The sequence below is a fragment of the Bidens hawaiensis genome, unplaced genomic scaffold (assembly GCF_021521415.1).
Source record: "Bidens hawaiensis isolate Kalapana, Puna unplaced genomic scaffold, B.hawaiensis_p1.1 tig00027307_1, whole genome shotgun sequence".
Classification (NCBI taxonomy): Eukaryota; Viridiplantae; Streptophyta; class Magnoliopsida; order Asterales; family Asteraceae; genus Bidens; species Bidens hawaiensis.
In genome coordinates, this window is record NW_027494411.1 from 165,613 (window position 1) to 179,422 (window position 13,810).

The following is a 13,810-nucleotide window of genomic DNA, read 5'->3' on the forward strand; positions in this document are numbered from 1 at the left end:
ATGCTTCCTCAAGGTCTCTGAGGTGATCCTCTGCCTTCTTCGACTTTACTACCATATCATCTATATATACCTCCATAGTTTTGCCCAATTGGTCCTTGAACATCATGTAGACTAGTCTTTGGTATGTTGCTCCGGCATAGCAGTATAACAATATATGCCGGTTGGAGTCATGAACGTTGTGTCCTCTTGATCAGATGGTTCCATCTGAATTTGTTGGAATCCAGAGGAAGCATCCATAAAGGTGAGCATTTCATGTCCAGCCGTTGCATCCACCATGGCATCTATATGTGGTAATGGGAAAGGATCCTTGGAGCATGCCTTGTTTAAATCCGTGAAATCGACACACACCCTCCATTTTCCATTCTTTTTTGAAACAACGACCACATTAGCTAACCATCGAGGATATTGAACCTCTCTGATCATACCGGCCTTAAGAAGTTTTTCAACTTCTTCTTGTATGATCTTGTTCCTCTCAGGAGCGAATTTTCTTTGCTTCTGATGGACGGGTTTAGTAGATAAATCAAGGCCGAATTTATGAGTGATTACCTCTTTTGAAATACCTATCATGTCTGAGTGCTTGAAGGAAAAAGTAGATCTTCTTCGCCCTAGGAAGGATATTATACCCTCCTCGATTTTGATGGGGATACTGAATCCTAGGAACACTTTTATCTCTGGATCTTCGGGGTCCAATGATACTTCTTTGAGGTCTTTTTCCCGAGCTTCCAGCACGTTCCTAGGATGTTGCTGTAGTTTCTATGCTATAGTTTGCTTGGCTGCTGGCTTCATTGATGATGAATAGTAGTTCTTAGCCTCCGCTTGGTCACCTACTATCTTTACAACTCCCCAAGGAGTTGGTAGCTTGATGCATTGGTGATAAGTTGAAGCTACGGCCTTCATGCCATGGAGCCAAGGCCTACCTAAAATAACATTACAACAGGAAAGGTTATCTATAACACAAAATTTTTGGTATGAATTTAACCCTTCGATATAAATTGGGAGGTTGATGTCCCCCAATGTCTTTTTAGTTTCGCCACTGAAACCGACTAGCACCGATGTTCTTAGGATGATTTCTGAATCCGGGATGTTCATCTTTTTGAGGACATCATGCTGGATAATGTTGACCGAGCTGCCCCCGTCCACCAGGATCCTGCGTACATAATGGTTAGATATAAACAAAGTAATAATCAAACCGTCATGATGAGGATCCTGAATGTTCAGCTTGTCTTCCTCATCGAAAAAGATTCTCCTGTCTGTTGTTAATGTGGTTGATACTATTGAGTGATCTCCGTTATCCATCTTGATCTCTTTGGCGAATCTTTTTGCTGCGGAGAAAGATGTTCCACATATGTCTGAACCTCCCGAGATAAAACTAACTGCTGGCACATCTGGCTTGTTTTGTTGAGGATCCTGGATCCTTGAATTGAAAAAGACTCTCTGATCAGTCATCTGAGTAGTGGGGATGAGTGGTCTTCTCTGATTGTCCAATTCGAATTATTCTATGGGACTTTCTTCTATGGCACACGAATCTCTAAACAATCGTAGTCTCTAGAGACGAAATTGATCACATGGGCATCTGGCGGTGGTGGTGTTGCTTTTTGTGGAATATCTTCGGGATCCTGGATCTTGGATTTCTTCCTTCCCAAGAGTTCTTTAAAGTGACCCTTGCTCAGGAGGTACCCAATCTCTTTCCTTAATCCGATGCACTCGTCTGTTGCATGGCCAAAATCTTCGTGGAAGGCGCACCACTTAGGCTTGTCCTTGAAACCGACAACCTTCTCATTCTTTCGGGGCCACCTTGCTTTTTCTCTGAGATCCTTCATTGCACAAATCAAGCCATAAGTATCTACAGAGAAACAATAGTCGGAGATGCAAGGGTAGTCTTCATCGTCATCTCCTTCTTCAACTGCTCGTACGTTCTGATTGTTGAACTTGGCGTATGGCTTCGAATTGTTGTTCCTATTCCAGGATCCTTTATTCTTCTCAGGGTTTTCTTGTTTCGTTTGTCCCCCGAGACGATTCTGGATCTTCTTATCTTCCTCTAACCGGATGTATCTTAATGCCCTGTTTCTGACTTCATCTAATGTCCTGCATGGAGTCATCACTAAATCATCATAAAAGGGGGAGTTCTTTTGAATTCCCATCTTGAATGCTTCAACAGCAGTAGTCATATCAAGGTTTGGGATTTCTAGAGCTTCCTTGCCGAACCTGGTAACGAAATCCCTAAGGGATTCATCACTAGGTTGAACAACACGATATAAATCACTGGTTAACCTCTCAAATTTCCGACTACAGGAAAATTGAGTGTTAAACAAATTAACTAAATGAGAGAAAGATGTAACCGAGAAAGGGGGGAGACTTAGCAGCCATTTAAGTGCAACTCCTGTTAGCGTGGCTCCAAATCCTTTACAAAGGCAAGCCTCCTTGAGTCTTTCAGGAACATGATTAATTTCCATCCTTTCCCTATACTGGGCAACATGCTCCTCTGGATCAGTGCTCCCATCATATGTCTTCATGTTGGGAGTTTGGAACCGCTTCGGGATTTCAGCATCACAAATGGGCGGAGCGAATCTGGATAATTTGTGACTTCCCTCCAGTATCTCAGGAATTGGACGTATCACCCCGGGAATACTGGATATCATATCCTTGACTTTTTGCAACTCCTTGGTCATTACCTGGTTGATACCTGCATCCTGCATTGAACCATGGTTAGTATCTAAAGATATAGGATCGTACCAATTACCTCTCTGCTGGGTGGAGTTTGGTATTCCAGACCGGTATCTGGGATAAGAGGAGTCAGCAATCGGAGTGGGTCCTCCGGAAGCTATGGTCTGCATGGGGATTATGTCCCCATCATGGACTTCGGAAGAACGTTGTTGTTGGGATCCAAAGGATCCTGGATCTTGAAATAAGGATCCTTGATAAGGAATCCCAGAGGATCCTGGCGGAAGCATCCCTGATCCCCTTTGGAACATCGAGGAACTCTGCATTGGTTGAACCATTGACCCATGGTTGATTCTAGGTGGTCCTTGCTGGGAATCCGAGTACCCTTGAACCTGAGGACCTATGGATCCTTGTTGAATGATACGTGATCCTGACTGAATGAGTGAGGATCCTTGAGCCTGCTGACCCATGGACCCTTGTTGAAGGATGGATGATCCTGGCTGAAACATTGAGGATCCTTGAGCCTGTTGACCCATGGACCCCGGTTGCAGGATAGAGGATCCTGGATGAAACAGTAAAGACCAATGCGAAGGCTGAGCCATGGATCCTGGACTGGTGAAATCCAGCATCCTAGGCACCAAGGGAGTGAGATCTTCTGCTGGCCTCTTATTCTTCCTGAGATCTTCTATCTCACGAATGATCCTTTGGTTGGTATTGTTCTGCTACTCCATATCTGCTTTAATCTGCGAAAACATAGATGAAACATCACTGTTTGTATTTATCACCGGGGTAGCAGTAACAGTTTTCGAGCTATGGAAGACTGGTAGTTGCGTCTTGCTTCCAGCAGCAGCAGTTCGTTGTGCTCCCGTGATTGGCGGAGGCATCGGTGGCAAGGTCCTTGATGAGAGAGAAACCGATGATGGCATGGTTGACGACGCAGAGGTTGATTGAGAGGCCATTGCGAGTGTTTAGGGTATGGAAAAATGAAGGTTGATGAGAATAATATGGATTATAGCACCAATTGCCCCACGGTGGGCGCCAAATTGTTTTGGACAAAAATCAGCTAAGGATCAAGTATCCAAATCTGTTATGTGAGGTAAGGTGCCAATTCAATAATAACGAGTATATAAGCGTGATATTGATGAACACGATGATTTGATCACGAGGGAAAAAGCCCTTAACCAAGATAGTCTTACCTCGGTCAAAACTTATCAAGGTAATCGTTGGTAAAATAGCTCCGGTCAATGATTAATAATATAATCTTTGGTCGAAGTACTTTAGTCAATGATCAACAAGCTAACCTTTGGTCGATGAGTATATGGTTATCTCGGTTTCTGGCACAAAAATCCCCCGGACGGTGAAAAATATCACCGTCGAGTTTATTAATGAATGAAAAGTGATTACAAGTGTTTGTGGAGTATATGATCGAGATTACAACGAAAGCTAGTGTCTAGAGAGAGTATTTGCTTCTGCTCTAGTGTGTATGTGTAAGTACATGTGTCTTTTCCTATCGATCATACTCAAATATATAAGGAAAAAGTAATTAACAAACTTAACGACTTCATCCTATAAATCTGCTAGTCTTCCATTCTTCACCAACGTGCTCTTTGACCACGTGCTGATAGCCACTCACTAGCGAATAAAGCGGTAGACCAGGTCTAGATACCGTTTTTGTTATTTAAACATCAATATTCTTGAGAGTTCATCCATAATCAGCTATGTTAAATTAGGATCCTATATCCATGTTCCAGCTATAGGATGTCCCGTGAGGATATCACCATACTAAACACAATCATTTGTAAACAAACAATACCGAGGATCGTCGATCCTTTATATCCTGATGTATATTTCAAGGATATACAATCCATAAGACAGTCAAGGATTAATGATCCTCAGTATAAAAATCGTGGCCTAACAATAATAACAAATCGTTAAAATCCAATTGACTTAAATATTAATATGCTTTAAAATGTGTATATATATATATATATATATAAACGTATGAACTTTAAAACTGACATTTTATTCCAATAAATTAGTTATTAATTTTCATGTTCTTATTATTTTAGCTTGTGAGATTCTATCGTTCGGTTTCATATAATGCGCTTACCGTATTATTTTCAAGTTTTCATCCAATCTCAAAGGTGAGTTTCTCACACCCCTTTGTACGCTTTTAATTTTGGGGGTAGCATACATATCATAATAAAATACTTAGTTTTACTTCGCTTTGTATATTCAAACTACAATTTGTTATCATGGAGTTGTGTGTTTACTTGCTTACTTGCTCAAAGATTACGTGCTCATGGTTTCCTCATTAAGTATGATCATACGCCCCCCTATGCACTTAGGACCTCGATGTTATGAGTGGAATAGGGACCCCCGATCCGAGTACATTTGTTGTTACCAATTGGAAAACACATTGCTTGCGCTATTACTACATTAAGTTTCATGGAATTGTATGATTTTTATATAATTGTATCAAACTTGTGTGAACTCACCTATTCAATTAGTTGACTTTATTTTATATGTATGCTACAGGTACCTTCATTAGAGGATGAAATGACGAAGATACTAGAAGTTAGGTTATTTAAATAATAAACAAAGAAGATGTTTGTTTTATTTCCTTCCATTGTTTTTGTTTATTTGATCAACTTGTGTACTTGGGATTTGAATGAATTAACGATATTATTGTCGCTTAATAGTGTCACATGTGTTTTGAACAATCTGTACGTCACACCCGGGCGTATTCCGCTCTAGCCGGGGTGTTACAGATTGGTATCTGTGACACTCGTCAATTTCACGTTAACTCCGTTAATCCAAACTCCGTTAATTCAAACTTAAGATCACACGAACTGTAATGCATATCTCATTACATTTAAATTAGGGTTATAAATGATGCATGACAATCACTGCACAAGTAGTCTTCCGGAATTTCACCGAAATACACACGAGTCGACTCAAACCGTTGGTGAACAAACGACAAATATCAAAACAATAAGTATTTGATAATTATGTGTTAATCTATGTACTACTTGATATTTATATATAGAACACAAAAAATTAAGAAGCAAAAGTCTATTGTTTTATACTAGAAATTGATTTACTAGAAGTTAAGGGGGCTAGGTGTAACAAATTAATAATATTAATCAGATTATTACACAAACCTTAATCCCCTACCCCCTTGTACGATCGTTCCCCCCCTCCCCCTTTTCCTCTTGGCAGCCGTGAGCTACACACACACACATACAATCTCTTTTCAAGCTTGTTTTGAAGGATTCAAGGTGCTAGATAGGTAATTAACATCTCCTTTAATCATTCCATGTGTTTAATTAGGCCATTGAAGGTGTTAATCAAAACCCTAAATCTTGAAAGTGATGATTTAAGATGAGTTAGGGTTTAATTATGTGTTTGTTGATTATTGCTAGTGAATTGATAACTAGTTATGTTGTTGTTGATTGTTAATTACATGTTTCTTGAAATTGAACTGTAAAGTAAAACTCTAATTGTTTATGTAAAGTGAAATTGAGATGCATGGTTGCTGAATTATGCATCTAGAGGGTTGTATGTATGAGTTATAGTTCATAGGTTAATGATTTGTTGAGTTTTGATGAAAACTAATGCTGGTATTGAATTCGTGTTTAAATGACTGTAACTTGATGTTTATTACATGTTCTGGAGTGATTTTTGATTCTATGATGTAGTAGGTCGAGTCTGGTTTCTAAAGAGTCCAAATTTGTAATTTTTGAGCATGTAAAAGTTAGTTTTTATTATTTTACAAATCTGTTGTGCAAGTCTGATTTGGGAAGCCTGCTGGTAAGCTGTTTTGCGACTAAGATATCTCATAAACGACAAGACCAAATGGATTGGTTCCACTTCTGGAAGTTAATATTTTGAGATAGGAATCTAACTCAATTGTTCTTGCATTAATTGGATTTTTAATTTAACAGTAATAACAAATAACATTCTGTTGCGCATGATAATGATTGCTGTGTGTTTGCTGTGATGTTTTGATCATTGTGATAAAACCGTATATGATAAAAATATAATAAAAATATTTTTAGAAACCTAACTCACGTTTACTTCTGTGATGATTTTTGGTGATTTATTTAACATGTTATAATTTATTAATAAGAGTAATCTTGTCAAGTGAAAATCTGCCTGGACAATTTAGCTGCTGTATTACTTGAATTGTAATGAAAAGTGCATAACTGATCGATGTTTGCTATGTTTTGACTAAATTGCCCTTGTGGGAATAATTTATAGTAATGTACAATGTTAATACTTGACACTTAAGAAGTTGTTCACACATGTAACGTATCACCAACGTGTTTGTCGAGTCGCACTTATTTCACAAATGGAACACGAAACACATCTCATGCATAAGTTGTATGTGTCGAGTCTAGGGACTCACTCGTAGTATAAATACTTAGAAAATCTCATTTTTGTTTTAGAGAACTAGTGAGGATTTTTCTGTGGCGCACACCTTTCTCGGATCTTTTTGGTTATCTTCGCAAACAGTGAGTTTCACGTCCCCTTTTTACTCTTTTTAAACGCTTTTCTTTAGGGGAGATAACATACTCCAACGCTGTAGATTTTGTTTAGTTTTTATATATCAATTGTAAGGATAAGTGGCAAACAAACCAACCAAAGTCCTTCATAACATCAAACCGGTAAATATTTGAATAATAGTGAGTCACTGTTGAGTAGTACTACTGGGTTTGACAAACCCCACCCAACTCTCAACTCGACTGTAGGTCGAGTGGGTGTAATCTTGGCTAACACATTACCATGGTCGTGGTTGACATGGTGACAAGGCAATTGATAAACAATCAGCTTCGGTGTCGAACACTTAGAAATACATGCTTGATAGGTTAGCTACCTATTGATATATAATTGACTTAACACTATCTGGTAACGCAAACGCAAACGCAAAAACTTTATTTATATAAACCTGTGAACTCACCAACCCTGTGCTGACACTTTTAGTATGTTATTCTCAGGTAGCCGAGGTGGGCGCGCGGTATAGGAACATGCATTCGCTAAACACCATCGCTTTGAAAACTTCCTTTAATTTTTATTTTAATAACTTGGGTTTTTAAGTCGTCCTGTGTGGCGCAAACTTTTTGGTTTACAATTTACGCTTCCGCATTTTATTTAAGACTTAATGTCTTGTTGGTTTGAATCTTTAAACATGGTGTTTGATTATAACTAATGATTCCGATCCTGTTAGTTCACACCCTCTGACGGTAAAACTCCGTTAGTGGATTTTGAGGGTGTGACAGTATCAGAGCCGTGACTATAAGATAGGACATTAGACGCAGTATTCTAGTTAGTTATAGTTTATTTGCTTAATTGTTTAGGTTGCATGATTAGAAAATTATGTGGGCCTTATGTGATTGTTCAATGCACTGGCTTAATATTTTATTGTCAATTCATTTATGCCTCATGTACACAAAGCACACACAAGTCCTAGGCTTATACCTAAAAATAATGATTTTTCAAACATTTTTTAATATTCGATTTTGTTGCGGTGTTCCAATATTTCTTCTTCTTAAAGATAGTTCTATATGGCGGGTATGTAGTAAACTGTAAGGGGGACGTGCTTGTTTTCCGAAACTCTTGACACCAAGGTTATTGAAACCTAAGGATAAGCAATGCACATAAATCCCAATCAGACGCGAGACTCGTTGCTTACTTGGAGAGTTAGGAAAGGGCATGGACTCTATTAAGCCAAAGCATACCACTTTCAACACCATATGAATCACAACTTTAAGTTTTCAAACGTGATCATGTTCTCTTTGTGAAAAGAATATGGTTGCACTCCTAAGGATGTCACGCAAGTCATGGTGGTTCATGCGACATGTGACTCCGACCCTCAATGTTTTATAATGTGTTTTAACGGGAAGTCTGTCAAGTCGTGGTGATACACAAATACCCAGCTTTCGGTTCGATTTGGTTTCGAGTTTCTTTGATTTTTGGAAAATAAGAGTCCAAGGTGATTCATGAAAACTCTAAAGTTCCATATAAGATTTATTCTCATTGTTATGATTTTTATTTATGTGTTTAATTAGGTAATTATTTATTTATTTCTTTTAAAACAAACTTTAACAAGGATTTTTATACCACACCCTATTCTGAGTCTCACGATTTTCGTTATCATTGTTCGCAGAATGTCTCTCCGTTTCAACAAGCGTTGTTCTTCTGAAACCTCCAGCCGCAAGTTAACTACTTAGATCACCAAACAACTAGCTGCGGTCATTCCCGATATGATGACCCAAATTCACCAGAACCTTTCTGCTAGTATTACCTCTGCTTCAAGAGAGCCTAAAGCATCTCAATGCTCGTTTAAGACCTTCACAAGCACCAAGACCTCAAATTTTGACAAGACTAAAGGTGCCACTTCTCTACTTCAGTCCTACGAAAAGGCGGAGAGCATATTCCTCCATATTGAGTGTCCCGATGAAAAGCGAACCCACTTTGCTACAAGTGTCTTTGAAAAAAAGGCATTTACCTTGTGGCTGAAGGAAAAGTCAATTCGTGGTAACGAAGCTGCCAAGGCTATGCCGTGGGATGAATTAAAAAAAATGATGACCAAGCAATTTTTCCCTCCAAATGAGCTTATGAATCTGGAAGCTGAGTTTTGGAACCTCAAACAAGAAAGTGGTGAGCGTTAGCGCACGGTTTTGTTGTCTCGAGACTTTGTAACTAATCGTTTGTAATTTATTATTATTATTATTATAATGTTAAGAGACATTTTAGTAATTATGTTTAATTCTTTATGTAAAGACTCATTCGTTAAGGATGTTTAACGAATGAGCCAGTTCATTATATGTACAATCTATTCGTTAAGGATGTTTAACGAATGGACCTTAGTTTGATATGTATGTATCCCATTCGTCATAGAATGTTGATGAATGGGGGTATAGAGAATGAGTCATTCGCTATACTTTTCATTTAGGTTATGTAATGTTAACGAATGGAGCCCATTCGTTACGAGATGTGTAATGAATGGAATCCATCGTCTATATAAGGATATGTTGCCTTAGTTAATTTTTGTATTGATATAAGTTTAATACCGAACCTCTGTCCAATCTCTCTCTCACTCATACTTCGTTAATATTATTCCTATAACTATACAATTACTTATTAATAGCATATCAAATAACTATATCCGAGATCTAATCAATACAATGAATCAATGTTGATTGGATCTGTGTTTAACAAGTGGTGTCAGAGTAAATCCAGGGTTAGATTTCTCTTGATTAAGGTAAATGGATATGAGTTGAAAGAGATTTTGGTATATTATTGGTTTAATAATAGTTTTATTGAATTTGATGGAATTAACATTTAGTGATGTTAATTGAGTATTGAATTGGGATTGAATTGTGTTCGGTTTGGATTGATTAAGGTATTTGTGGACTGAATTGAGTTATTATGATTGTTTGAGATGCAATTGGTTTGAATTTGAGCGTGTACGGAACAGGGGAATTTGGGTGTGTGTTTTGTTGAATTTTGGTAATCAGTTGATTGAGTTATGGTTTATGGATTATAATACGTGTGTTCGCGAGATGTTTACGACCATTCTTGGCTTTGATTTGGTTGATTTGGTGTAAAATTAACCTAGTATTACATAATTTTAGTTTGAGTTTTGGCATGTTTTAGATTTGGAAAATTTCCAAATTTCTGGAAACATTTGCTTGAACATTTGAAGATTACCTTAATTCATTATGGGGATAATTAACTCGTTCGTTATACACGTGTTGTCATTCGTTATCAGTCTCTAACTGATTCGTGACACATGTAAAGTTTGTTACAACTGAATAACAAACTCATTCGTTATTAACTATAGCTAATTTGTGCTCACTGTAGTTAATTCGTGCTCACTCATTCGTTAACCATTCGTTTTCTCATTCGTGATATCATTCGTCATTGATTCTTCCTCTGATTCATCAATTCATTCTTCATTGATTTGTCATTGATTCGCCAATTCATTCATCCTTCATTCGACTAAGTCATTAGTTACTTATTCGTTGCTCATTCGTCCTTTCATTCGTCAACCTTACATCACTTCGTTCGTTAAGTTACTATTCCTGATTCGTTACCTCATTCGTTACTTAAATTTCACTTTAAACCCTTAAGTTTGAATTCTGTTTAAACTTGAGCTTTTATTTAGTCAAAATGGCTAGTTATTATGCACTGGCCTCTTAGAGTTTTAATGCAGCAAATGTTACATCTAGATGCGGAAATAGGTTCTTACTCGAAATGTCCTCGGTTGATAAAATTTAACTATTTTGCTAAATGGGAACCACATTTTCGAGCAAATCTTGGCTCTGTGCATCCTGAATGTTCTCAATGTCTTGATGAAGTTTATACAGTTCCAATGATTGGTAATGCAGCTACGGGTTTTACTCCAAAATTTTTTTCTCAATACTCGCAAGAGGAAAAGAAAGCTTTAGAGATCGAGACTAAAGCATATTCTACTTTGACCATGGCATTACCCGATAATATATTTCATCAAGTTGGGAGTATTAAATTATGTGCATCATTGTTTCAACACATCAAGATGAGAAGTATGGGAAACACTATAGAAAGCAAGAAGGTGATGTTGAAGTTTCATTTTTGAAACTTTAACAAGGTGAGACTGTTGAAGAGATGCTTACTCGTTTTCATCATTTGATAGCTGAAATGTTCAAGTTGAAGATGGAACCCACTGAATCTGATAAAACTGATATAGTGAAGAATGCTTTACCTAGTTCATATTCAACGTTTCTCAGGTTTTAAAAGAAAACAAATATTTCAAGAATGAAGATCTAATGTCCTCGGAATTCATGCAAAAGGTGGACGCTCGAGAATATGATCTGAAATGTCAGAAATCTTCAAAAGAAACTCGAGATCCAACTTTTTATGGAGGTTTTATGCCTTTGAGTAGTATTGTAAGTCAAATGATGGCATTTCTCACTCAAAGTGCGCAAGAGGGATCGTCTTCTTATAGTGATCCTAATGTATGATTTATGGCTTATGGGTTTGCTGATAATTCTTCTGGTGGATCTACAACTACCAATAACTTCACTGCACCACCAAATGTGAACATGAAATGTAGGTTCCCAGCCGGATCTACACGGAAATATCTCGTTCTACGTAGGTGCGGAATCCCTACGTAAGACGATACGAGCGTAAAAGGCGATATACGTTAAACCCAAGCAAACACAAACACACGTTACAATACCCAAAAGACACGTTGTATTGAAACTAATAACACGTGATATTCAATCACCAATTACACGTCAAAATGGACTCACTCCCAAATACAAGCCGTAACCCTAGCTTATATGGTTATCGACAACTTCGCCTAACAGACTAGGCGAAGTTGTTGATAACTTCGCTTGTTCCACAAGTTCGCTTATAAGAGGCGAACTTGTGAGACAAGTTAACTAAAACACCAATACAAATCAAACTAACATGATTACAGACACTAGATACTGAACTACTGACATCATGCACCAACAGACTCCCCCTTGGCAGTAGCTTCATATCTCAATTTTCAATCACGTGTCTTGTAATCCCAAAACTCGAGTCACCCATCTTCAAGCATGTACTCCTTCTCTGACACAAACCGAAACTACTCTCTGATATTTTTTAGCTTCTTCTTTCCAGGCAGGAATATAAAATATCTTTTTCTCGTTCAGCACCAGCAAATCTGCTTGAGACAAATTCACCAAGTGCATAGGGTCATACACTCTCAGCAACTCTTGTTCATCCTCATCCTCCATCACTGCTTCAGCCGTTTCACTATCAACATACCACCATTTCAGATCCTTTAGCACATCCTTGGGCATTTGTTTCATCGGCACTTCTTTTAAGCAACGGATCGGCTTATACTTCATTATCATCCAAGGCTTGCCATCAGCTCTCATTCCTCTGTCTTTATCTTCAACGAGCTTTCCTTTCTGCGGTTTCAACAGCTCGAACTTTTTCTCCTTTATGCTTTCTTTCCAGACTATCTTTCCAATAATCCTAGCCATGTTGTCATCACTCCTGTTTATCAACCCCAACTTGGCTAAGTCCTTCACCTCACACTCCGGCAAGGTATTCAACGATCTCAACAACCTCTTGAAATACTGAACTCCGTCAAAACGTTTAATCACAAACAGCCTCAACTGCTCATCATATAACCAGCAAATAATCCCCTTCTTCGATTCAGCATATCCTTTGATGTTGTAACTCTTCTTGAACATAATAGGAACCGCTGGTTTCTTTGTCTTTACGAACCATTGAGCGTAGCCTTCTTTCCATCTTGGCTGCTCTTCCCATTCCATCTCATCGCTTCCCATATCTTGACCCATAGCTGACTTATCAACTTCGGGAATTTCATGCTCAACGTTTTCTTCCACAATCTCTCCCTCTTCAATCTCACTATCAATTACAATATCATCCCCTATCTTCTCAATCTCTTCACTCGGTAACACATCGTCATCACCTTCGTCCTCAACATCCAACACCTCCTCAGCATCAACTACCACCACATCATCACCCCCCGATTCACCAGTTGCACCAGTAGAATCCCCCTGAGATGTGGAATTCCCAAGAGCTTGTTCAGTTCTTGGCAACTCACCACCTGCACCTTTAGATGCATTGGGATCATCGTCTCGATCGTTACTCTTCTTCGTCCTCAGCTCATCACCCTTATAGCTCGTCTCCCCCTGAGATGCCAAGAACTGTTTCAAGGCATCAAAAAGTTTACCCTGCTTAATCAGGAGAGACGACTGAATCTGATTCTCTGCAACAAGGCGCTGAATAGCGCGAGTCTGGATCAGATTTATTCTCGACTGTTTTGCCACGACCCTTTCAAGAGCTGCTATTCTTTCCGAGTCAGATAAGGTTGCATCAAAATCAAACCTCATATGTGAAATATCTTGAGCGTACGGAGGAGGGATTCCCAAGGTAACCGGCACATCAGAAACAGGCGTAAAAGTAACCGCAGGTGGTATCGTAACCGACAACCCTGCAGTGGCAACCAGTGTCGACTCAACAAATCTTGCAACGACCTCCGATGGAGTAAGAGTTGGAGGTGGCAAGGACACAATTTCTGGAGCCGAGAGCTGAAATGTAGTGGGTGGTATGCCAAAGGAGGATGAGATAGTCAACACGG

The 13,810-nt window shown here is 38.6% G+C and overlaps 1 pseudogene; it reads left to right on the top strand.

The window, feature by feature from the left end:
- LOC143575210 (acetylglutamate kinase, chloroplastic-like) overlaps window positions 1-13,810 on the top strand; it is an 85,956-nt pseudogene that overhangs the window by 27,744 nt on the left and 44,402 nt on the right.